This window comes from Phascolarctos cinereus, unplaced genomic scaffold, assembly GCF_003287225.1.
Source record: "Phascolarctos cinereus isolate Bilbo 61053 unplaced genomic scaffold, phaCin_HiC Scaffold_5;HRSCAF=322, whole genome shotgun sequence".
Taxonomy (NCBI): domain Eukaryota; kingdom Metazoa; phylum Chordata; class Mammalia; order Diprotodontia; family Phascolarctidae; genus Phascolarctos; species Phascolarctos cinereus.
Window position 1 is genome coordinate 264,428,613 of NW_027555958.1, and position 12,919 is coordinate 264,441,531.

At 41.8% G+C, this 12,919-nt stretch overlaps 1 protein-coding gene and 1 pseudogene across 1 annotated transcript in view; both read left to right on the plus strand.

Moving 5' to 3' along the window:
* Positions 1-5,246: 5,246 nt before the first annotated feature.
* LOC110193913 (large ribosomal subunit protein eL27 pseudogene) lies at positions 5,247-5,750 on the plus strand (annotated as a pseudogene).
* Positions 5,751-12,501: 6,751 nt separating this feature from the next.
* SEC14L1 (SEC14 like lipid binding 1) overlaps positions 12,502-12,919 on the plus strand; it is an 81,101-nt gene continuing 80,683 nt past the window's right edge. The window contains exon 1 of the mRNA XM_020965921.2: positions 12,502-12,590. The gene's annotated coding sequence lies outside the window, so the exon portion shown is untranslated. The remainder of the gene's footprint in view (positions 12,591-12,919) is intronic.

Below are 12,919 nucleotides of genomic sequence, written 5' to 3' on the forward strand. Positions count from 1 at the left end.
TGCTGTGGATTTTTTCCCATGTAGGTTATGGGTGTCCATATGAGTCTGTCTAAAGGTGGCTTCTAGGGAGGCAAGAACAGATATCTAGTCTACAGTGTCCTCCTCACACTCCTCTCCAAAGGAGACTTTGATTCCTTCCAGGAGACAAAATAGGAGGTTGGGGCCAGCAGCTGGTCATTTTGTTCTCCTCAAAGAGAGGAGGGACTGAGCTAGAATTGTCTGTTCCCTTCAATATTATTAGCCTACGGGAGATAATCTTTAGGTTCAAGTTATATTCCTGATTGTTATTCCTTACATAGGGAAAGAAGACCCACGTTGTATATCTTGATTCTCTTCCCACCAAATGCCTGTTCCTCAATAAATACACATAATAAATAACAAATTAATCCATTTATCTAAATAGATAGCAAACCGGAATCAGAGAAAGTAAACATAGGAGACAATATACTGGACTACATAGAGTGAATGAGCTTTCCTTTTGGGAGTGAGATAACTCAGTTCAGCCTACAGACAGTCTCAGATCTTGAAGCCCCTCAAAGTCTTTAGTGAAGCACACCAGGGATAAGAACATGATAGAAATGGCCAGCTCCTCTACATGTGGCATCTTCCCAGAGTCTTTCTCTCCCTTCAGTGACCTGAAGAGAGGCTGTAATAGTGTGTCTTCCTCTCAAAGGTCACAGCCCAGAAGGTCAGGAATTTTCATATATGTACATATATATATTCATATATATATATATATATATATATATATATACATAAACATCGATTTATATCTATATATAATACAAAATAAATACAAGGTAATTAAATACAATGTCATTAGGGAAGCTGACACTAACAGTTGGGGAAAGAGGGACAGTAAAGGTTTTGTGTAGAAGTTGGTGCTTGAAGGAAAGAATTCTGTAAGGCAGAGGTAAGGATGAATGCATTGTTGTTTGTCCTTTGTTTTCAAAGAGGACCAATGACATCATGGGTGATATCCTGACTTGAATGTGAATTGGATTTAAGTGAGGCAGAGATGCACAAAGTCATCAGCCTCACTTGATCTTCCTGAGTCAACAAAATCAGGCGAGATAAAGTCAAAATGTCTGGCAATGGCCTAGGATACAGTGGATGACCTTGGTGTCTTTGATGCTTGACTAAGCTCTAAGCACTCCACAGCTCCTTCTTCAGCTGCTCTCGTCTTTGGAACAAATTGTTCTCATCAGCCCATTCCACTGGGGGAAGTCTTTACATGCTTGGGATAAACATCCCTCTAACTCACCAACAGGTTTGAGGCCCATTGGTAACCTTCAGCCTGGTTTAGTCTGTCTGCTGAGGCAGTGTGGCCACTGTGCATGCTACAGCTTCTTGGAACCACAGGTGAGGGTTGGGTGAATCAGGTGGACACCAAAGGTGAATGAGCAGCTCTGAAAAGGGCTTGGCAATTTCTCACACCAGAGGGGCTAGTCTTCCTTGAACACCTCATACATCCCGTTACAGGTATGAGGAACGACCAAGTGTAAAGGCATGGAGATGACAGATGAAATACTATGTATAAGTACAAAAAAAAAGTCCAAATTGGCTGAAGTACAATAAGAGGAGTAATGTTTAATGAGGCCAGAGAGACAGAATGAGACCAGATTGTAAACCACTTTATTTTATTTTTTTGGGGGGGAGTTTAAGGTCAAGTTCTTTTTTCTTCTTCTTCTTCTTTTTTTAATAAATTTATTTATTTTTAGTTTTAAATATTCACTTCCACAAGTTTTTGAGTTCCAAATTTCTCACCCCTCCCCCCACCCCAAGAAGGCATGCATTCTGAATACCCCTTCCCCTGGTCTGTCTTCTCTTCTATCTCTCCCCCCTCCTTTCTCTTATCCCCTTCCCCTTCTATTTTCCTGTAGAGCAGGATAGACTTCTGTACCCCCATTTCCTGTATTTCTTATTTCCCAGTTGCATGTGAAAACATTTTTTTTAAAACATGTTGTAAACCACTTTAAAAGCCAAATAGATGAGTTCATATTTTTACCTAGAAACAAAGAGAGACACTGGACTTGGCCAGAGTTGACTAGAGTACTAACATGGAGAGATCTGCACTTAAAATAATCATGTTGGAAGGTATGTGAAGGATGTATTGGAGTGGAGAAAGACTCAAGCAAGGAGACTAATTAGGAGAGCTTTGCAAAAATCTAGGCAATAGTGATAAGAGACTGAACTAGCATGGTGGTTGTGTGAGTACAGAGATGTTGTATCGATAGAAATGGCAAGATTTAGCAATTGGTTGGATATGTGGCATGCAGGAAAGCAACAAATCAAGGATAATGATGAGGTTATAAGACTGGGAGACTGAAAGAATGGTGGTGTCCTTGACAGAAATAGGGAAATCAGTAGAGGGGAAGGTTGGGAGGTAGGGTGGAGTGATGCAGTATAGTGAGTTCTGTTCTGGACATGTTGAGTTTGAAATGTCTCTGGGACGTCCAGTTTGAAACATATGATAGGGAATCGGTGATACAGAACTGAAGCTCTACAATCCTGGGTAATTGGACCTGGGTAATACAGATTTTCCAATCACCTTTATAGAGATAACAATTAGGCCTTTGGGAACTGATAAGGTCACCAAGTGAGAGATTTTGGAGAGAAAAAAGGGCTAAGGACAGAGCATAATCCCACAGTTAGGAGGTATGATATGGATAATAGTCCAGTAAAGAAGACTAAGAAGGAATAGTTAGAAAGATGGGCTGAGAAGCAGGAGAGAGTATCCAGGAATACAGGATGTTCAATAGTGTTAAATGCAGCAAAGAGGTGAAGACAGATGAGGACTAAGAAAAGAGCAGATTTTGCAAATAAGAAGCTGCTGGTAACTTTGGAGAGAGTAGTTTCAGTTACGGATATTGTAAGAAGTCACACTGCAAAGTGTTGAGGAGTGAATGAAATATGTGGAAGTAATGAATTTAAATAGTTTTTTCTTAGAATTTGGCTGAGAAAGGGAAGAAGGATTCTTTCTGACCTTCCTTCTATTCTCTTCTCTGCATTAAAAAAAGTGTTTTCATGAACCTCTTTTCTTTCTTCTCCTTTTCTTCTTTTTTCCCCTACCCTATCACTATGTCTCTCTTTCCACATCCTTTCCCCTTTGAGAAAAAAGAAAAGAAAAAAGAAAGAAAAACAGAGCCCTTGTAAAGAAATATTTATTAGTGAAGCAAAAGAATTCTCACTTTGGCCTTGTCCAAAAAATATGTTTAATTCTGCACCTTGGGTTTATTGTCAGCTGATGGCATAGTGGATTCAAATCTGGCTTCAGACACTTAATAGTTGTGTGACCCTGGGCTTAACCTCTATTTGCCTCAATTTCTTCAACTAGAAGATGGGGATAATAATAGCAAGAATATTATGAGGATCAAATGAGATAATATTGGTAAAGAACTCAGCATAGTGCTGACACTATGTAACTGCTTACTTCTTTTGCTTTCCTTATTATCATCTCTATGCAGATGATCCCCAAATGTATGTACCTCTCTCCAGAGCTCATGTTGCATGACTAATTGCCTCTGCCTCTTGGACATTTTGAACAGAGAGAGAGAATGATAGGAAGTCATGGTCAGATATCTGTAGCTTTCAATTCAAGTCAACAAGAATTTATTAAGAGCACGCTATATGTCACAGATTGTGCTAAGCACTAGGGATAAAAAGACAAAAAAACCCAAACAAAACAGTCCCTGTTCTGAAGGAACTCATATTTGAATTACATCATTGAATGTTATCATTTCGTGGTCACTCAGCTTCCTTATTTTGTTGCATTGTAATTTCATTTGTTGTTATGTTGGTAGATATTGTCAGTAAGTATATGGTAGTTGATAGTGGAACTTGGATGACACTTGCTTTGCTTTCTTCAATATTACATAAATTATCACAAACTAGATAAAATTAGAAAAACAAGAACAATTTTTGGCTTTCTTTTTTTCGCTCTGTCTGGGTCTTCCAATATATTTAGAATATGGCTTTCAGGAGAGCATGAACTAGGGATTTCATATAACTCTGTATAACAGGAATTATCAGGGGAACCCCCTGAGCTGCTGGACTGGTACATCTCCCAAATGTGCTTTGGCTCTGCAGGAAGGAACACATGTTCTTGCCCTCTTGGACAAATGACACATGACCAGTGGCTCCTCATATCCTGTGTTCCCCATGACTGGAGGAGAGGTTATGTTAAAGAGGATTGGCACCTGGGCCAGGAAAAGCCTGTCCTCCATCTGAGGGTCATAAGGAGTAAGGAGAGATAGTTTGAGTGTGGTCTCTTTATTGGAACATGGCCAGCAACATTCTTCCTTGGACTTTCATTGAAGGGGGAGGGGATTTCTCTTCCTCCTTCCTTCCTCTTTCCTTCTTCCTCCAGCTGTGAAGGCAACTGCAGCAAGAACATACACTTGCCTAGACAACCCTGCACATCAAATGCCTGGCTGCCTCTTGTATTTTATGTTTCTTTCCCTGAACCCAGATCACTAAATAGTAATCCTTGTGATTCTGAGAGGTCAGATGCTTGCTGCCCAGATGATGATTTTTACAACAGCTTCTCAGGGAAGAAGGAGACCACTAATACGGAGGATTTTGCTGTTGCCACCTAGCTGCCCCTATAGGGGATACTACAGCTGAAAGGACTAAGAAAGCCCAAAGACATTCTCTGGCTTGCCAGAGTATCTTGACTTGTGAGTTGCTCAGACAGTATAAACCAAAGGTGAACATGAAAAATCTGTTGAGTGGTCCCACAAAATTGTCTTTACCTCCTGGGAGAGAATGATAGGTGATGGGCTATTATTTCATGGCTTGAGTATTTTTTAATACATGCTTATGAGTCTTCCACATTTCAAGAGTTTCTTTTGCGGTAGAGGAAATAAATACACCTAGAACTGATATCTACTTTATCTTATATCTTTTATCTACTTTGTATCTAGTCCCTTTCTAGAAGGGATCCTGCAAATCTCTTTGGGGGAGACCCTAGACCTTACCTAAGCTTTGTAAGAGAGATTTTCCCCAGAACTTTTGGTAGGGGCATAATGAGTCAGAGAATATTAGGAAAAACAAATTCCCCCGATGTCAGAACCTTATTAGCTTGGACCTTTTACTGAGAAGGACCTCTTCTTCCTCTCTCCCTGCTGCCCCTCCCCATTGCAGGTGACAATCACATTATAAGACTCAGGAAAGAACATGCCAGTACAAGGTAATGAGAATGATTTTTAAAATAAACATATCAACATCAGAAGTTATACTTACAAATGAGCACTGTCCCTTTTAAAGTGGTTACCTTGAGATACTTATTTCTCTTTAAAAATGTTTATTTTATTTTAAAAATCATCAAGGCTTTTGGCTCTAGGAGCGACCAGCTTCGTGTCGAAACGGGCAAGTCCACGAAACCTGGGAAGGTGGTGCTGGTCCTGGCCGGGCGGTACTCCAGGCACAAAGCCATCATCATCAAGAACATTGGTGAAGGGACCTCTGACAGGCCCTACAGCCACGCCTTGGTGGCAGGTACTGACCGCTACCCTTGCAAAGTGACTGCAGCAGTGGGCAAAAAGAAGATTGCCAAGAGATCAAAAATCAAGTCCTTCGTGAAAGTTTGTAACTACAACCACCTCATGCCCACCAGATACTCTGTCAGCAAGGATGTGCTCTGTGACCCTGCACTGAAACATAAGGCAAGAAGGGAGGCCAAGGTCAAATTTGACCAAAAGTACAAGACAGGCAAAAACAAGTGGTTTTTCCGGGAGCTACGGTTTTAGAACTATTTTGTTGGTCAGGAAATAAAATGTTTATTAAAAGTGAAAAAAAAATTATCAAGCATTCAGTTTTTTTCTCCCTCCAATCTGTTCTTCTCACTTCCCTCTCCCCATTGGCAAAAAGAAAAAAGAAAAAACAAAACCCTTGTAACAAATATGGATAGTCAAAACAAAATAAACTCTCCCACTGGCCATCTCTAGAGTCCATTGCCCCTCTGTCAGGAGAGGGATAGCACAACTCATTATCAGTCTTCTGGCTGGTTATTGCACTGATCATAGCTATTAAGTGTTTCAAAGTTGTTTGTCTTTACAATGTCGTTATTTCATAAACTGTTCTGATTCTGCTCACTTCACTTTGTATCATTTTATACAAGTCTCTGAAATGGTCTCTTTCATCACAGCAAATAGTATATTCCATTAAATCCATGTATCATAATTCGTTTAGAAATTCTTCAATTAATAGGTGCCCCAAAAAGGACCCACATGTACAAAAATATGTGTAGCAGATTGGAAATTGAGAGGATGCCTGTAAATTGGGGAACGGTTGAACGAGACGTGGTATATGAATGTAATGGAATACTATTTTCCTTTGAGGGTAGATATGGTTTTTTATCATCAAAAGTCAAACAACAATAATTTTGGTAAATATAGTGTGAGATGAAGTTATAATGAGATAAATATAAAATCTTACATTTGGAGTTCCCAGGCATTACTCAAAGAGATCTGAAAATTTTAGTCAGGTTTCTGCCGAATGTTTAACAACTAGCTGTTTGAGGGGCAGCTAGGTGGCGCAGTGGATAGAACATCAGCCCTGAAATCAGGAGGACTTGAGTTCAAATCCGAACTCAGACCAAACACTTGACACTTACTAGCTGTGTGACCCTGGGCAAGTCACTTAACCCCAATTGCCTAAACAAAACAAAAAACCAACTAGCTGTTTGAGGGGGAAAAGTATGTGCAGGACACACTTTTAATCTGCATTATTAACATTTTCTCCATCATTTGTAAAGTCTAGATAATCAACAAAATAGTAAACCTAGCCCTAATTTATAGCCTTGTTTCATTTTTTTTTTTAATTTTTGGCTGGGCAAAAATGTATCTGAGGCTGGATTTGAGCTCAGCTCCTCTTGAATCCAGGGCCTGTGCTCTATGCACTTGGCCACCTAGCTGCCCCTATCTTGGTTGATTTCTGAGATCTAAATGCTCACACTGAAAATTTATGGAGCTGGCTGTAGCACCATACAGTTTTAGTGGAGAGTAAGCACAATGTGCAATTCTGGGCTATATTAAGTGAAGAATAGTTGGAGTAGTACATTTGGTTCTGGATGTGATAAGCTAGCAAGTACCCAGAGGAAGGCAAACAGAATAGCGAAAGGGTGTGTTAAGAATCACAGAATTTGGGGGCAGCTAGGTGGCACAGTGGATAGAGTTCTGGCCTTGAAGTCAGAAGGACATGAGTTCAAATCCAGAGAGTTAAAAGGGACCTCACTGGTCATCTTTCAACCCTACATAAAGAAATCCCTACTATTATACACCCAAGTGGTTGTTCATCCTTGAAAACCTCCAAGGAGTGGGAATCCACTACTGCTTTAGGGTAGTTTTTAAAGAAGTCTTTCCAGGGGCAGCTAGGTGGCACAGTAGATAGAGCACTGGCCCTGGAGTCAAAAGGACTGAAGTCGTATTTCAGCCTCAAACCCTTACTAGCTGTGTAACCCTGGGCAAAGCACTTAAGTCTGATAGCCTTAAAAAAAAGTTTTGCCTGACATCAAGCCTAAATTTGCCCCTTTGCAGCTTCTACCCACTGACCCTAGTTCTGCTTTTTAGGGCAAAACTGAACAAGTCTAATTCCTCCTCCTCTCAAATGTAATACTTGAATACATTGGGGCACCCTGTCTTCTTTTCTGTATGATAAACATGCACAGTACCTTCAGCTGATCCTAGTATATCATGAACTCAACACCTTCAACACCCAAGTTGCCCGCCTCTTGACCCTCTCTAGATTATCGATGTTTTTCTTAAAACATAGTACCCAGAACTGAATGCAGTACTCTGACAAGGGTAAAATATAAGAGGATAACCATCTATCTCCTGGCTATTATAAGTGGTACCTCTCCTAATATAGCCAAAGATTGCAGTAGCTTTTTTTGCTGCCCACCACACTACTGACTCATATTGAGCTTGCAGTCCACTAATGCCCCCAGATTCTTTTCTAAAATAATTACTATCTACAATTCTCTCATCTTATATTTACGTTGATTTTTTTTGTATCCAAGTGTAAGACTCTATGATTATCTCTCTTGAACTTCATCTTATAAGATTCAGCCCAGTGCTTTACTCTGCCAAAGATGCTTTTGGATCCTTTGATCTACTGTGTCCCTCTCAGCTTTGTGCCATCTGCAGATTTGATATTAATTCTATCTATGCTTTTACCCCAGTCATAAATTTGATAGCATAGGGCCAATGAAACATCCTTAGGAACACTCTACTAGAGATTTCCTGCCCTGTTGATAGGTGAGCTATTTAAGAACCACTTAAGAATCATTAAAGGACTACTCTTCAGGTCTCTGAATCCATTTGATTTTATTATTATCTAATCGATATCTCTCCATCTTGTATATAAGAATAGTATGACACACTTTATCAAAAACTTTGTGAAAATCTAGATGGACTATATCTACAGCATTTCTATGATTTACTAGAAAAAAAGAAAGGAGATTGGTGTGGCATGACATATCATGATCAGAAGTATATTTTAATAAGAATTTTTCTCAATTACATGTAAACAAAAAATTATTAACATTCACTTTTTAAAATTTTGAGTTCCAAGTTGTCTCCCTCACTCCTCTTCCCCTCCTTGAGAAGGATAGCAATTTGATATAGATTATACATGTGTAGTCATGGGAAACATGTCCATATTAACAATGTTGCAAAAGAAAACAGATCAAAAAATAATAACAAAAATTTTTTTTCATTTCTCTTTTATGTCTTTGGAGTACAGAGTCAGTAGTAGTATAGCTAGATCAAAATGTATGAACAGTTTTATAGCCCTTTGTCTAAAGTTCAACAAATAACTTTTACAAATACATAATTGATTACAAAGTATATACAGGATGAAAGCACAACAACCTTCCATGTGAGGAACACATACTCCTCTATCACCTCTATTCTTGGGAACATCAATCTCAAAGTTAAAGTGATTAAATTAACTATTTCTTTTTTTAAATATAAATTTATTTTTAGTTTTCAACATTCACTTCCACAAGTTTTTGAGTTCCAAATTTTCACCCCATCTCACCCCTCCCCTACCCCAAGATGGCATGCATTTTGAATATCCCTTCCCCTAGTCTGTCCTCTCTTCTATCTCTTCCCCCCCCCTTATCCTCTTCCCCTTCTATTTTCCTGTAGGGCAGGATAGACTTCTGTACCCCATTTCCTGTATTTCTTATTTCCCAGTAGCATGTGAAAACATTTCTTTTAAACGTATGTTTTTAAAACTTTAGGTTTCAGATTTTCTCTCTTCCTCCCTCCCCACCCACCCTCATTGAAAAGGCAAGCAACTCCATATAGGTTGTACATGTGCAGAATAACAAAATTTTTTAAAAGTATGCTTCAGTCTGCATATACCATCAATTCTTTATCTGGAACTGGATAACACTTTTCATCATAAGTCCTTTGGAATTGTTGTGGATCATGGTATTGCTGAGAAGAGCTGTTATTGTGTACAATGTTCTCCTAGTTCTGCTCATTTCACTTTGTATTAGTTCATGTAAGTCTTCCCAGGTTTTTCTGAAAGCATCCTGCTTGTCATTTCTTATAGAACAACAGTATTCCATCACAATCATATATCACAACTTGTTTAGCCATTCCCTAATTGATAGGCATCCCCTTAATTTCCAATCCTTTGCTGCCACAAAAAGAGTTACTGTAAGTATTTTTATACATTATTAGGGCATGATATTCTTCATGAAGCTATGCTAGTTCTTTGTAATAATGACTTTCCTTTCTAGATATTTACCATCTCTTTAATGAGCCTTTCAAGAATTTTTCCAGGAATCTATATCAAATGAACAGATCTGTGGTTTGTGGATTCTGTTCTTATCAGATTATCCTTTGTGGACCAGTTAAAGAAATTAAGGATGTTTAGCTTGGATTTTTTGGGGAGGGGAGGAGGCACAAAGCACCTCTTTTCAATTATTTGAAGGGCTGTTGTGTGGAAGAGGAAAATTGCCTATTTACATCTTCCACCCATTGTTCCTGCTTCTATTCTCTAGGTTAAGCAGAATGGAAGATTTAGGCTTGAAGTAAAAGAAGAAAAAGTTTCTTAAGTTGTACCAAAGTGGAATAGGTTCCTTGGGGAAGCAAAGTTTCAGAGAAGGCTAGTTGATCATTTTTAGGGGATGTTGTAGAAGGAATTCTTGGTCAGGTGTGAGTTAGACTAGATGATCTCTGTATTCCCTTCTAACTCCGAAATTCTGAGACTCTTTAGTTAGAAATACTTTGTGATTATACAGAGACTGACTTTCTTGTTTGTAACTGACCCTGAAAGGCAAATTCCAAAGGAGGAATTGCAAAAATGTTTTGAATTGCTTCCCAGTCTCCCAGAGTGACTACATTCATTTGGATGGCTAAGTTCTGGTGTGTTTAACAACAAAAATTCTTATTATTTTGTAGTCCTGCCTATTTCTTAGTAAAATAGAATAGTATGTTTGTGTTTGGGGGTGCCTCCCACACCACAAGGGCTCCCAAACGTCATTTCATTTCACAACTGCCTTTCAAATTTAGAGCTAGAGCCCCTACAGCCTACCTAAAATTCAAGGCTCAAGCTAACCTCCCCCTTACCTCCTCCTTCTCCTGTTCATTAGCCACTGTCTCTTACCCATCCTCTAAAACTCAGATCCCTGAGCTTTATCACAGAGGGTGGCACGTCACCTAACCTCAATATCCTACCCAGCTGGACGCTAAAGTAGCATTTATATAAGCCAAAAAAGAAGCAACCGGGTTTTGCTACTGAATCAGTCTGTCAACTGCATTTATTAAAGAGTTACTGTGTGCCAGGTACTGTTCTAAGGCTGGGGATAAAAGAAAGACAAAAATATGGTTCCCGCCACAAGGAGCTCACATTTTAATAACAGAGACTATGTGTACATAACTAAAACTGTACATACTGGACATATTCAGTGCAAATGGAATATACGCTCAGAGGGAAGGCACTAGCAGTGGGGGGGGAGATCCAGGAAAAGCTTCATGCAGATTGGGATTGGAGCCGTCTTCCAGCAAGCCAGGGAAGCCAGGAGGCAGAGGAGCTGAACATTTCAGGCATAATGGACAGCAAGTGAAAAAATATAGTCACGGAATCTGGAGAGGATGTCCTCTTTGAAGAATGGCAAGAATGCCAGTGTAAACTAGGTCGTGGAGTACATGGAGGGGAGTAAAGTGTAAGAAGACTGGGAGGGATCAGGTTATGAAGAACTTGAAGTGCCCCAAAGAGAATTTTCTATTTGATTTTAGAGGTAATAGGAGCTGGGGGTTACCGACTGTGGGTGGGGGGAAGGGGATAAGAAGGGGAGGTGCCGTATAGAAAGACCTGCGCTTAAGGAAAATCACTTTGGCAGCCGAGTGGAGGATAGAGTGGGGGAGGGGAGAGACTAGAGGCAGGGAAACCAAAGAGAAGGCTATCTCAAGAGTCCAGCCTTGGGGTCATCAGCCAGCCCTGGCCATTCTAGTGCTCTTCCAAATTCCAGAGCATGAAATGGCCTGGGCACGGTAAGAGGGAGGTAGAGCTGGGGTCAGCTAAGTGGCGCAGTGGATAGAGCACCGGCCCTGGAGTCAGGAGGACCTGAGTTAAAATCCGACTTCGGACCAAACACTTGACACTTAATAGCTGGGTTAAGTCACTTAACTCCAACTGCCTTAAAAATAAAAAAGAGGGAGGGCTTTCTCCAGATTGGGGGAAAAAAAATCTCACTGATTCCAGATGTAGAAGACGGGTCTTAGCATCCATTCTAGTCCAACTCTTTCATTTTAGAAAAGAGGAAAAAGGAGGCCCCACAAAGGAAGTTAGTTAACTTTCCCTAGGTCATAAGGGTAGTAAAAGGCGGAGGAGCCAAAGGAATTAAAGCCTTTTGAACATCAGACAAAAAAGTGAAGAAACAGGAAAGAGAAGCTAAGAAGCTGTGCCAGTGAGTGTGAAGGAAAAAGTCACGGAAAACAAAACTGTTATTCAGAAATCTCAGCACTCAAATCGCCCCCCATCCCCGAAGCTCTCAGGCCCCTTTTGTCCCGACCGCATCCGGGTCCTCCAATTCCCAAACCTTAGCTCCTTTCTCTAACCCCACCCCCTGGAACGCCAACAAATGGGGTGGGTGGAGCTCTGACGTTACTCGCGATGCCACGCGAGCGCGCTCTCCACCCCCTTGCACCTTTCTTCGCGCCGGCGCAGCTGAGGTTCAGACCCGGTCGTTTTCACTGGCCCTCCCCGTCTCTAACCAGTTTCCCTCCCCCTACCTCCTCCTGTCCTAGCAACTGTCGCCCCCCGCAGCTTCCGCCCACTTCTGCTCCAGCTGCGCATGTGCGCCAGTTTCGGCCGCCTGGGCCCCGCCCTCCCCGTCACCCGTAACAACCACCCGTACTTTCTCTTCTCTTCTCCCTGTTCCTCCTCCCCCTCCCCAGTCCATTCCCCGGAACCAGCGGTCGGAGCTGCCTCAGCAGTAGCGGTAGCGTTAGAAGCAGAAGCTACACTAGCAGAGAAGCAGCAGCAGCAGCAGCGACTCCAACGCCGCCGGAGCCGCCGGGATGAGCGCCTCCCGCCGCCCTCTGCTCCGAACCCGGCCTTTCTGACAGGAGGTAGGCGCGTGTCCTCGCGGGCGGGCATTGTGCGCGTTCCCGGCTCTTCCAGACCCGGCGGGATGCCGGGCCGGCCGGCCGGCAGGCAGCTTGGGGCTCTCCGGGCCTCCCGCCCCCGAGGGCCCCTTCCGCATCCCAGCCCACTTTTGGGCCGCTCCTCTCCCAGCTTCTTCCGTCTGTGCCAGCCGCCTCCTTCCCACAGAGCCAGGGTCATGCTTCCCTTAATTAAGACCCTCCAGGCTTCCAGGTCCGGCCCCACCTCCGAGTAGGCTGGTTCTGAGCCTTTGGAATGGGGGGGCTCATCTCCCAGGCCATGCCCGCCCCCGGCC